A 10,536-nucleotide genomic window follows, 5' to 3' on the forward strand; every position below is an offset into this window, starting at 1 on the left:
ATGTGTTGGTCTAAGGTAAACAGTCCAAAATTTGATTCAGGTGCACAATCCCTGGATACCATGTTGTTTTTTAGTGTGAAAAGCAATTTTTTTTCCTTTGTATGTTCTATGAAGACAGTTTCCTAACAAAAATATGTAGCTCCCTAAAATATGTACCTCTTCTTTGTGTGTGTGTGTGTGTGTGTGTGTTTATTGTTTAAAGTATTACATATAGTAGTACATATATCTCCTTTTTTTTTCCTCCATGGACCTTCCCACAGCCTACCCTACCCCCTGTCGCATGCCTTCATCCCACCCACCCCCCAGTGTCTTGTGTCCATTGGTTGTGCTTATATGCATGCATACAAGTCCATTGGTTGATCTCTTTCTCCCCTCCCCAACACTCCCCAGCCTTCCCACTGTAATTTGACAGTCTGTTCGGTGCTTTACTTCCTCTGTATCTATCTTTTTGTTCATCAGGTTATAATGTTCTTTTTTTTCCATAAATGAGTGAGATCATGTGGTATTTTTCTTTCCTTGCCTGGCTTATTTCACTTAACATAATGCTCTCCAGGTCCATCCATGCTGCTGCAAATGATAAGAGTTCCTTCTTTTTTATAGTAGCGTAGTATTCCATTGTGTAGATGTACCATAGTTTTCTAATCCACTCATCTGCTGATGGGCATTTAGGCTGTTTCCAAATCTTAGCTATGGTGAATTGAGCTGCTATGAATATAGGGTTGCATATATCTTTTCTGATTGGTGTTTCTTGGGATATATTCCTATAAGTGGGATTACCGGGTCAAATGGGAGTTCCATTTTTAGTTTTTTGAGGAAACTCCATACTGTTCTCCACAGTGGCTGCACCAGTCTGCATTCCCACCAGCAGTGCACGAGGGTTCCTTTTTCTCCGCATCCTAGCCAGCACTTGTTTGTTGATTTGTTGATGATTGCCATTCTGACAGGTGTGAGATGGTACCGCATTGTTGTTTTGATTTGCATCTCTTGGATAATTAGTGACATTGAGCATCCTACCTAATAAAAGGGCAATATGCAAATTGACCACACCTTCACTATGCCCAAGCCACGCCCACCAGCCCAAGCCATGTCCACCAGCCAATCAGGGCGAGTATGCAAATAAACCCAACCAAGATGGCTACAGCCACAGAGAGCAAGGTTTCCTAGGCAACAGAGGAAGCCAAGCTTTCCACATGCCCTTGCCAGGCCTAAGCCTCCACTCAAGCTACAAAGTTTCAATTATAGAAGGTAAACAAATTCAAACAGAATGGCGGCAGCCACAGAGTTGGAGAGACCAGGCCAGGGTTGCCCGCGGCAATGGAAGAAGCAAAGCTTTCCACACACCCTGGCCGGGCCCAGGCCTCTGCTTAAGGCTACAAAGTTTCAATTATAGAAGGTGAATTAACCACAACAGAAATGGCTGCCAGCTGTGGAGCATGCAGGAGGCTTGGCTCCGCTCCAGGATACAAAGTTTCAATTGTAGAAGGTAAATAAATTCCAGATACCAGGGCCTCTGCTTGGGTTGCCAGGGGGTATGGCTGGCCTGCAAACCACCACAGGCCCTTCACCCAGGCCGCCCCATGCCTCAAGGGAACCCCCATCCTGATCCGGGACACCCTTCAGGGCAAACCAGCTGGCCCCCACTCCTGCACCAGGCCTCTATCCTATCTAATAAAAGAGTAATATGCAGATTGACCATCACTCCAACACACAATATGGCTTATCCCATGTGGTCAAAGATCCTGCCCCCATGTGGACACAAGATAGCCAGCAGGGGAGGGCAGTTGGGAGGCACCTGGGCTGCAAGGCAGGTCAGTTGGAGGCGAATAACCCTTGCAGGGGAGGACAGTTAGAGGTGACCAAATCAGCAGAGGAGGGAAGTTGGGGGCAAACAGGCTGGCAGGGGAGCAGTTAGGCATCATTCAGGCTGGCAGCAGAGTGGTTAGGGGTTGATCAGGCTGGCAGGTAGAAGCGGTTAGGGGCAATCAGGAAGGCAGGCAGGTGAGCAGTTGGGAGCCAGCAGGCCTGGATTGTGAGAGGGATGTCCCACTGCCCGTTTAGTCGGACAGTCGGACATCCCTCGAGGGGTCCCAGATTGGAGAGGGTACAGGCTGGGCTGAGGGATACCCCCCCTCCATGCACGAATTTCATGCACTGGGCCTCTAGTGTTTTCATATGTCTCTTAGCCTTCCTTCTGTCTTCTTTCAAAAAGATTCTATTTAGGTCATTTGCCCATTTTTTTATTGGATCATTTATCTTCCTTTTATTCAGTTGTATAAGTTCCCTGTAGATGTTGGAAATTAAACCTTTATCAGTGATAACATTTGCAAATAAGTTCTCCCATACAGTGGGCTTTCTTGTTGTTTTGTTGATGGTTTCTTTTGCTGTGCAAAAGCTTTTTATTTTGATGTAGTCCCATTTGTTTATTTTCTCTTTAGCTTCCATTGCCCTAGGAATGGTATTGGTGAAGAAATTGCTTTGGCATATGTCTGAGATTTTGCTGCCTGTAGATTCCTCTAGTATTTTTTATGGTTTCCCGTCTTATGTTTAAGTCCTTTATCCATTTCGAGTTTATTTTTGTGTATAGTGTAATTTGGTGGTTTAGTTTCATTTTTTTGCATGTAACTGTCCAATTCTCCCAACACCATTTATTGAATAGACTGTCTTGACTCCATTGTATTTTCTTGCCTCCTTTGTAAAATATTGATTGAGCATAGTTGTTTGGGTCGATTTCTGGGTTCTCTATTTTATTCCATTTATCTATATGTCTGTTCTTGTGCCAGTACCAGGCTGTTTTGAGGAAAGTGGCCTTGTAATACAGCTTGAAATCTGGCATTGAGATCCCACCTACTTTGTTCTTCTTAGGATTGCTGTGGCTCTTCAGGGTCTTTTTTTATTCCAGATAAATTTTTGGAGAGTTCTTTCTAGGTCTGTTAAATATGTCATTGGTATTTTAATGGGGAGTGCATTGAATCTATAGATTGCTTTGGGTAATATGGACATTTTAATGATGTTGATTCTACCAATCTATGAACATGGTATGTTCTTCCATCTGTTTATATCTTCCTCTATCTCTTTTTTCAGTGTCCTGTAGTTTTCCACATATAGGTATTTTACCTCCTTAGTTAAGTTTAGTCCTAGGTATCTTAATTTTTTTGGTGCAATGGTAAATGGGATTGCTTTTTAAGTTTCTCTTTCTGTAAGTTCATTATTGGTGTATAGAAATGCCATAGATATCTTGGCGTTAATTTTGTATCCTGCTACATTGCCAAATTCATTTATTAAGTCTAATAGTTTTTTAATGGAGTCTTTGGGGTTTTCTATTTACAATATCATGTCATCTGTGAATAAGGACAGCTTTACTTCTTCTTTTCCAATATGGACGCCTTTTATTTCTTCTTCTTATCTAATTGCAATGGCTAATATTTCCAGTACTATGTCGAACAGGAGTGGTGAGAGTGAGCATCCCTGTCTTGTTCCTGTTCTTAGGGGAAATGCTTTTAGTTTTTGCCCATTGAGTATGATGTTGGCTGTGGGTTTATCATATATGGCTTCTATTATGTTGAGGTATGATCCTTCTATTCTCACCTTGCTGAGAGTTTTTATCAAGAAATGGTGTTGGATTTTGTCAAATGTTTTTTCTGCATCAATTGATATGACTATGTGATTTTTATTTCTCAATTTGTTTATGTGATGTATCACATTTATTGATTTGAGGATATTGTACCATCCTTGCATCCCTGAGATAAATCCTACTTGGTCATGGTGTATGATCTTTCTGATGTACTGCTGGATCCGATTTGCTAGAATTTTATTGAGGATTTTGGCATCTATGTTCATGAGGGATATTGGCCTGTAATTCTCTTTCATTGTGTTGTCTTTATCTGATTTTGGTATTAGGGTGATGCTGGCTTCATAGAATGAGCTTGGAAGCATTCCTTCCTCTTGAATTTTTTGGAATAGTCTGAGGAGGATAGGTGTTAGTTATTCTTTGAATGTTTGATAAAACTCTCCTGTGAAGCCATCTGGCCCTGGGCTTTTGTTTGCTGAAAGCTTTTTGATGACTGCTTCAATTTCTTCCATAGTTATTGGCCTTTTGAGATGTTTAGATTCTTCCTGATTGAGTTTTGGAAGATTGTATTTTTCTAGGAATATATCCATTTCCTCCAGGTTGTCCAGTTTGTTGGAATAGAGTTGTTCATAGTATTTTTTAACAATCCTTTGTATTTCTGTGGGGTCTGTTGTTGTTTCACCTCTTTCATTTCTGATTTTGTTTATTTGGGTCCTCTCTTTTTGCTTCTTGGTGAGCCTGGCTAGAGGTTCATCAATCTTGGATATCCTTTCAAAGAACCAGCTCTTGGTTTTGTTGATCTTTTGTATTGTTGTTTTTTGTTTATTTGTTTGTTTGTTTTTTTGTCTTTATGTCATTTATCTCCACTCTGTGGACAGTTCCCCTTTATTATTTCCTTCCTTCTGCTTACACTGGGCTTTTCTTGTTGCTCTCTTTCTATGTTTTTGAGTTGTAGGGTTAGGTAATTTATTACCATTGTTTCTTTTTTTTTGCAGTAGGCTTGTAGAGCTATGAATTTCCCTCTCAAGACTGCTTTTACTGTGTCCCATAGATTTTGGATTGTTGTGTTTTAATTGTTGTTTGTTGCCATGATGTTTTTATTTCTTCTTTGATCTCTCTGTTAACCCAGTCATTGTTTAATAGCATGCTATTTAGTCTCCATGTGTTTGATTTTTTTGAATTGTTTTTATTGTAGTTGATTTCCAGTTTTATGCCACTGTGATCTGAGAAGATGCTTGATATGATTTTTATCTTCTTGAATTTGAAGAGACTTTGCCTGTGACCCAATATATGGTATATCTTTGAAAATGATCCATGTGCACTTGAGAAGAATGTATATTCTGTGGCTTTGGGGTGAAATGTTCTGAAGATGTCAATTAATTCCATCTGTTCTAGTGAGTCTTTTAGGATTGATGTTTCTTTTTTTGTTTAGAGGATTTTTTTTTGTTTAGAGGATTTGTCCAATGGTGATAGTGGGGTGTTAAAGTCTCCTACTATGATTGTATTGTTGTCAATCTCTCCCTTGATATCTTCCAGGAGTTTTTTTTTTATGTATTTGGGTGCTCCTATATTGGGTGTGTATATGTTTACCAGAATTATTTCTTCTTGTTGGATTGCTCCCTTTAGTATTATGAAGTGGCCTTCCTTATCTCTTGTTATGTCCTTCACTTTGAGATCTAATTTGTCAGATATAAGTATTGCTACCCCCGCCTTTTTTTCATTTCCATTTGCCTGAAAAACCTTTGTCCATCCCTTCACCCTCAGTCTGTGTGCGTCTTTTTTTCTAAGGTGGGTTTCTTGTAGACAGCTGATATATGGGTCATGTTTTCTTATCCACTCAGTTGCCCTATGTCTTTTGATTGGGGCATTTAATCCATTTACATTTAAAGTTATTATTGATGGGTACTTTTTTGTTGCCATTTTTATTCTTTACCCCTGCGCTTTCTGTTTCTTTTTTTTACAGCAGACTCTTTAGCATTTCTTGCATTGCTGGTTTGGTGGTAATAAACTCCCTTAGTCCTTTTTTGTCTGTGAAGCTCCTGATTTCACCTTCAATTTTGATTGATAGCCTTGCTGGGTACAGTATTCTTGGATTCAGACCCTTCCTTTGCATGACTTTGTCTATTTCATTCCATTCCCTTCTGGCCTGATGTATTTCTGTTGAGAAATCAGTTGCTAGTCTGATGAGGGATCCTTTGTAGGTAACTTTCTGTCTCTCTCTGGCCGCTTTTAACCTTTTGCACTCGGATGTCGAGTGTGATGTTTATTGAATGTATCGACAATTTGAAATATTAAAAAATCCAAATAAATAAGTTTGTATGAAAAGAAACTCCAGTTTTTTATTCTACTGCCGCGCTTTGTAAAATCTGGGGTATTTAAAAAATTAAATCCTGAATAGAATAAAGGAATCGAGAAAAAAGCAAGTGAGTGCAAAGGGTTAGGATTCTTACTTTGTCATTGGTGTTTGCCAATTTAATTATAATGTGCCTTGGTGTCGTTCTTTTTGGGTTCATTTTGCTTGGGACTCTGTGAGCTTCTTGGATCTGTGTGGGTTTTTTCTTCCCTATATCAGGGAAGTTTTCTGTCATTATTTCTTCAAATAGGTTTTCTATTCCTTTCTCAGTTTCCTCTCCTTCTGGAACCCCTATTATGCGGATGTTGTTTTGTTTTGTGTTATCCCAAAGTTCCCTTAGGCTCTCCTCCTGCTTTTTAATATTTTTTTTTCTAGAAGCTGCTCTACTTTGGTATTTTTTCCTACCTTGTCTTCTAGCTCACTGATGCTGTCCTCTGCTTCTTCTAGTCTACTCTTGATGCTTTCTATTGAGTTCTTTACAGCAGTGATGTCATTTTTCATTTCTTCTTGATTCTTCTTCATTTCCTCTTGGTTCTTACTCATATTGTCGAATTTGTCTTCCATTCTTGTCATCCACCTTATGACCATTTCTCTGAATTCTTTGTCTGACATACTGCTTGCCTCAATTTCATTTACTTCCTTTTCTGGTGATGCCTGCTTTTCTTTCATATGCCGGCTGTTTCTTTGTCTCCCCATGTTCCTCTTCTCCATGTGTCTGGTTATGTAGTTCTCTCTTTCCTTCTCCCATGCGAAATCTGACCTTTCTGTGGTGGAGTGTAGAGTTCCTCTGAATCTGTGTGCTTGTGCCTCTTGGGAACCGTTGTTCTCGGGTTCGCAGCTGTTTGGTGGGTCCCGTAGTTGTGGATTCCTGGGTTTTTCAGGCTCCCGATAACATCCACTTTTCCTTCAAGATGGCGTAGTCCTGAGAGATGTGACTAAAATGCTGCAAAGCTTTCTCCACAGGGTTTTTGAAGTACATCTTCTCCTGAGGTTTCAGATTATCAGAAAGAGCCAGATGTTTGCAGGCAGCTCCACAAACAGAACATTTTTCTTGTGAGCCCTAGTTGGTTTTTCTCAGTGGTTAGAGCTTTGGCCAGCTCATTGAAGGGTCCTGTGTTCCATTCCAATCAAGCGTACATACCTCAGTTGCAGGCTTGATCCCAGGCCCTGGTCAGGGCAGATGCAGGAGGCAACCAACCAGTGTATCTCTCACATTGAAGTCTCTCTTTCTCTAAAATATGTACCTCTTAATTTAAAATTTTTAATACATTATATATATATATATATATATAGATATATATATATATATATATAATCCTCACCCAAGGATATGGTTTTACTAATTTTTAGAGAAAGAGGAATGGAAAGGGGGAGAGAGAGAGAGAGAGAAAGAGAGAGTAAGAAATAAAAAACATTTATCAGTAGCATCTCCTATGTGTTCCCACAGGGGATCCAACCTTCAATCTAGGTATGTGCCCTGATCAGGAATCAAACCCACAACCTTTTGGTGTACAGGATGACTCTCCAACCAACCCGGCCACCTGGCCAGGGTGATACATCACATATTTTTAAGAAATCAAATTTAAAGGAAAGAGAAATTGCCATTTAAGGTTGTGTGTGTGTGTGTGTGTGTGTGTGTGTGTGTGTGTGTGTGTGTGTTATTTTAGTATCTACTACTGCTGGAAAGCAGATCCAGAGAGTTTTTAAAATCATGATAAAATAAAAGCTTAAAATTGAAAAATGTTTATCTAATTTTTCATTTTCTTACAAATAAAAAAAAATCAGTCTTGGGTTTAATAACCTAACTCACTCCTAGGTGCACAGCTTGTTAGAAAAGGGTGTTGCTCAGTACTACAGAAGGGGAACTGTCCACATTGATGCTGACTTGTATCCTGCCAGCTGTGATGTCACCCTACAAGTGGAGGGTGAGACAGGACAGTCCATTTTGACATTCTTGTTTTGATCTTATGCCAGGTAACAGGCCTACGTAGATCAAAAGGAAACAAACAAACCCTAAGGCTTGGTTAGATCAACATTGAAATTAGAATTACATTTCCCAAAGTTTGGATTTTAACTGGGCTGCTCTTTACTCTTTCTGCTCCTTAAACTTCCCGGACTTAAATTTGTAACTGGTTCCATGTAAATAAATAATAAATTATAGATGCTTCCAAAATATATTATCAATCAATTTTTATTTGCTTTTTTTTCATTAAAAAATAACCTGTGGATAAGTAATAAAAACTCCTAACATGACGGCATTTGATGCTTTTTCTCATCTAAATAACTTGCACTTTTCAAATAAATTTGGAAGTCACTAAACATCTTTATTTTTGGAAAACCAATTAAAAGTGTTTTGTGTATGTAGAAAAATGCTTCCCAAACTATGTGTTCCAAAATAATATTTTTAATTTCCACTTTTAAAATATATATAAATGAAATCACCTAAGAAATTTTAAAAATAGGTAATAAAACCTTCAATTTAAAATTAGATTCAACAGATATAAAATTATTCAAATGACTATAAAAGTTTTGAAGGCTTAATTTATTTGCTTTTCTTGCCTCAGAGTAGCAACATCTGTTTGCAGACCACCTTCAGCCCATGGGCCACACAGTAAGCAGCACTGTGCGAAAACTGTTAGAATCAAATGAACACACTCTTATGGAGAAATGATTGACTCTTTTTAAAAAATATGTATTTAGTTCATGGCATTGGTTAGCTCTCAAAAAGAAAGCTGTTTCTATATTTAACCTCTTTCCTGGTTGTGTTTAAATCTTGTATCCAGATTTAGCTCTACAGAATGCTCAGTGGCTCATCATGAACAAAGAGCTGGAGAATTTTATGTGGCCAATAGATGTAACATTCATGGCAGAAAATGTTCTAAATTTTCTAATAGCTTTTAGGAAATTCCTTTTACATTTGTTTTTTCTGCTATGCTTTGACAGTTGAGCAGAACATCAATATTCTTAGAGGAATAAAGTGTACAAACATTTTGATGCATATTTACTTTACATTACTTAAAAAAAAAAGTGGTTCCAATCATCTTTCAAGTTTGCTGGTTCTGGATTGGTTAATTCCTTTCCAATTAAGATTGATTTCACTTTTCTAACTTCATGGCTCTATATAGCTAATGGCAATGGGAATATTTTGCAATAGGCGCTAAATTTCAGACAGTCTAAATCATCAAGCCAAATCCTTTCAACAAATTCTTTTTTAGAATGAATAAAACTTATTAACTCTTGGAATTAAAAAATTGCTCAAGTTTTAATTTCCACATTTTTTAGATGTTTAGACCTGTCCCAAATAAGAAGTCAGGGACCACATTTGTATTGGTGACAGAGATTCCTGGTGAACACATGAAAGAAGGCCATAGTGAACACTGCCACATCAGAAAATAAGGTGACAATGAACTTTCCACTTTCTCCTGGTGTTTCTGCCAAGTCCATGTAAGTGACAGATGCAGTTACATCTCATACTCTTTATGGTGGTTACTAAATTTTTAGTAAGCTACAGTCTCTACAGCAGCACATAGAGTTTGTTATTGCTACTCATGGGTAAGTGGAAGGTTTAACATGGAAAATAAATGTGTACATACACACACAAAAAAAAATTCTTAAAAGCACAGAAAATAATAATTGCCAGACATTAAGCTCGCCAGATGTTTTTCTTTCTCACTCTCTCAGCTTTCACTGAGAGGCATCTAAGAAAATTGAGCGTTTAGATGAAGGTTTAAAACTTAGCATCTTTGTATAATGCTAAAGATAATCTTTGCTATAACTTACAACATTCTCATGTTTGATAATTATGATTGAAAGAAATCTTTTGCCTACAAGAATTTACTAAATATGACTTACAACTTGTAGATTATGACCACAACATTTCACTTTTCTTGTACCCTGAAGACTCAGTTTCTAAAAATTCATTTTCTTAACATTCTTCCGCCTGAGCTCATAAAATACTTTTGTAAAAATAAAAGTTACATATATTTCTTTTATGGTAATGACTATCATATAAAGCCAAACTAGAGGCATACATCATCCATACTGGTATCATTCTAGATTTTTCTATTTCTCTAACTTCAACCATTCCTAGATCTCAGCACTCTTGCAATATTTGGATTTCTCTTTTCCCTGTTCATTTCCATATTTTGGCTTCATTTGACTAACAGTGAAGACTGATTGTCTATTGTCATGTATTGGAAAGCTCACCTTAAGTTTCCTGATGCAGAGATGACTTTCTCCCTCTTTATTAAGCTGGTGACGGCAGAAGTGCACAATCACTACCCATTACCTTATTGTGCTACTTTTCATCCAGGTCCTTTTTACCAGACACTCTAATTTTTCTTATGCAAGATCCCCTCCCTCCTCAAAGGTTACTCAACAGTCATCCTGGTCTGTAGCTCAGCGTGTGGAGGCCATTAATGCACAATGCATTGACAGACATAGTTTCTGCCATTGCTGTTTAAGCAGACCTTCAGCCATAATTAGATCCCTAAAATCCTTTTACCCTAAAAATCTGTAGGTGAATCATGAGCCTAAGACCCACACATATAAAATCATTTTCATATATGTATATGTAAACACTTTGCTAATATATTGTATGAACATATAAGTTGTC

The sequence above is a fragment of the Eptesicus fuscus genome, chromosome 9, assembly GCF_027574615.1.
Source record: "Eptesicus fuscus isolate TK198812 chromosome 9, DD_ASM_mEF_20220401, whole genome shotgun sequence".
Classification (NCBI taxonomy): domain Eukaryota; kingdom Metazoa; phylum Chordata; class Mammalia; order Chiroptera; family Vespertilionidae; genus Eptesicus; species Eptesicus fuscus.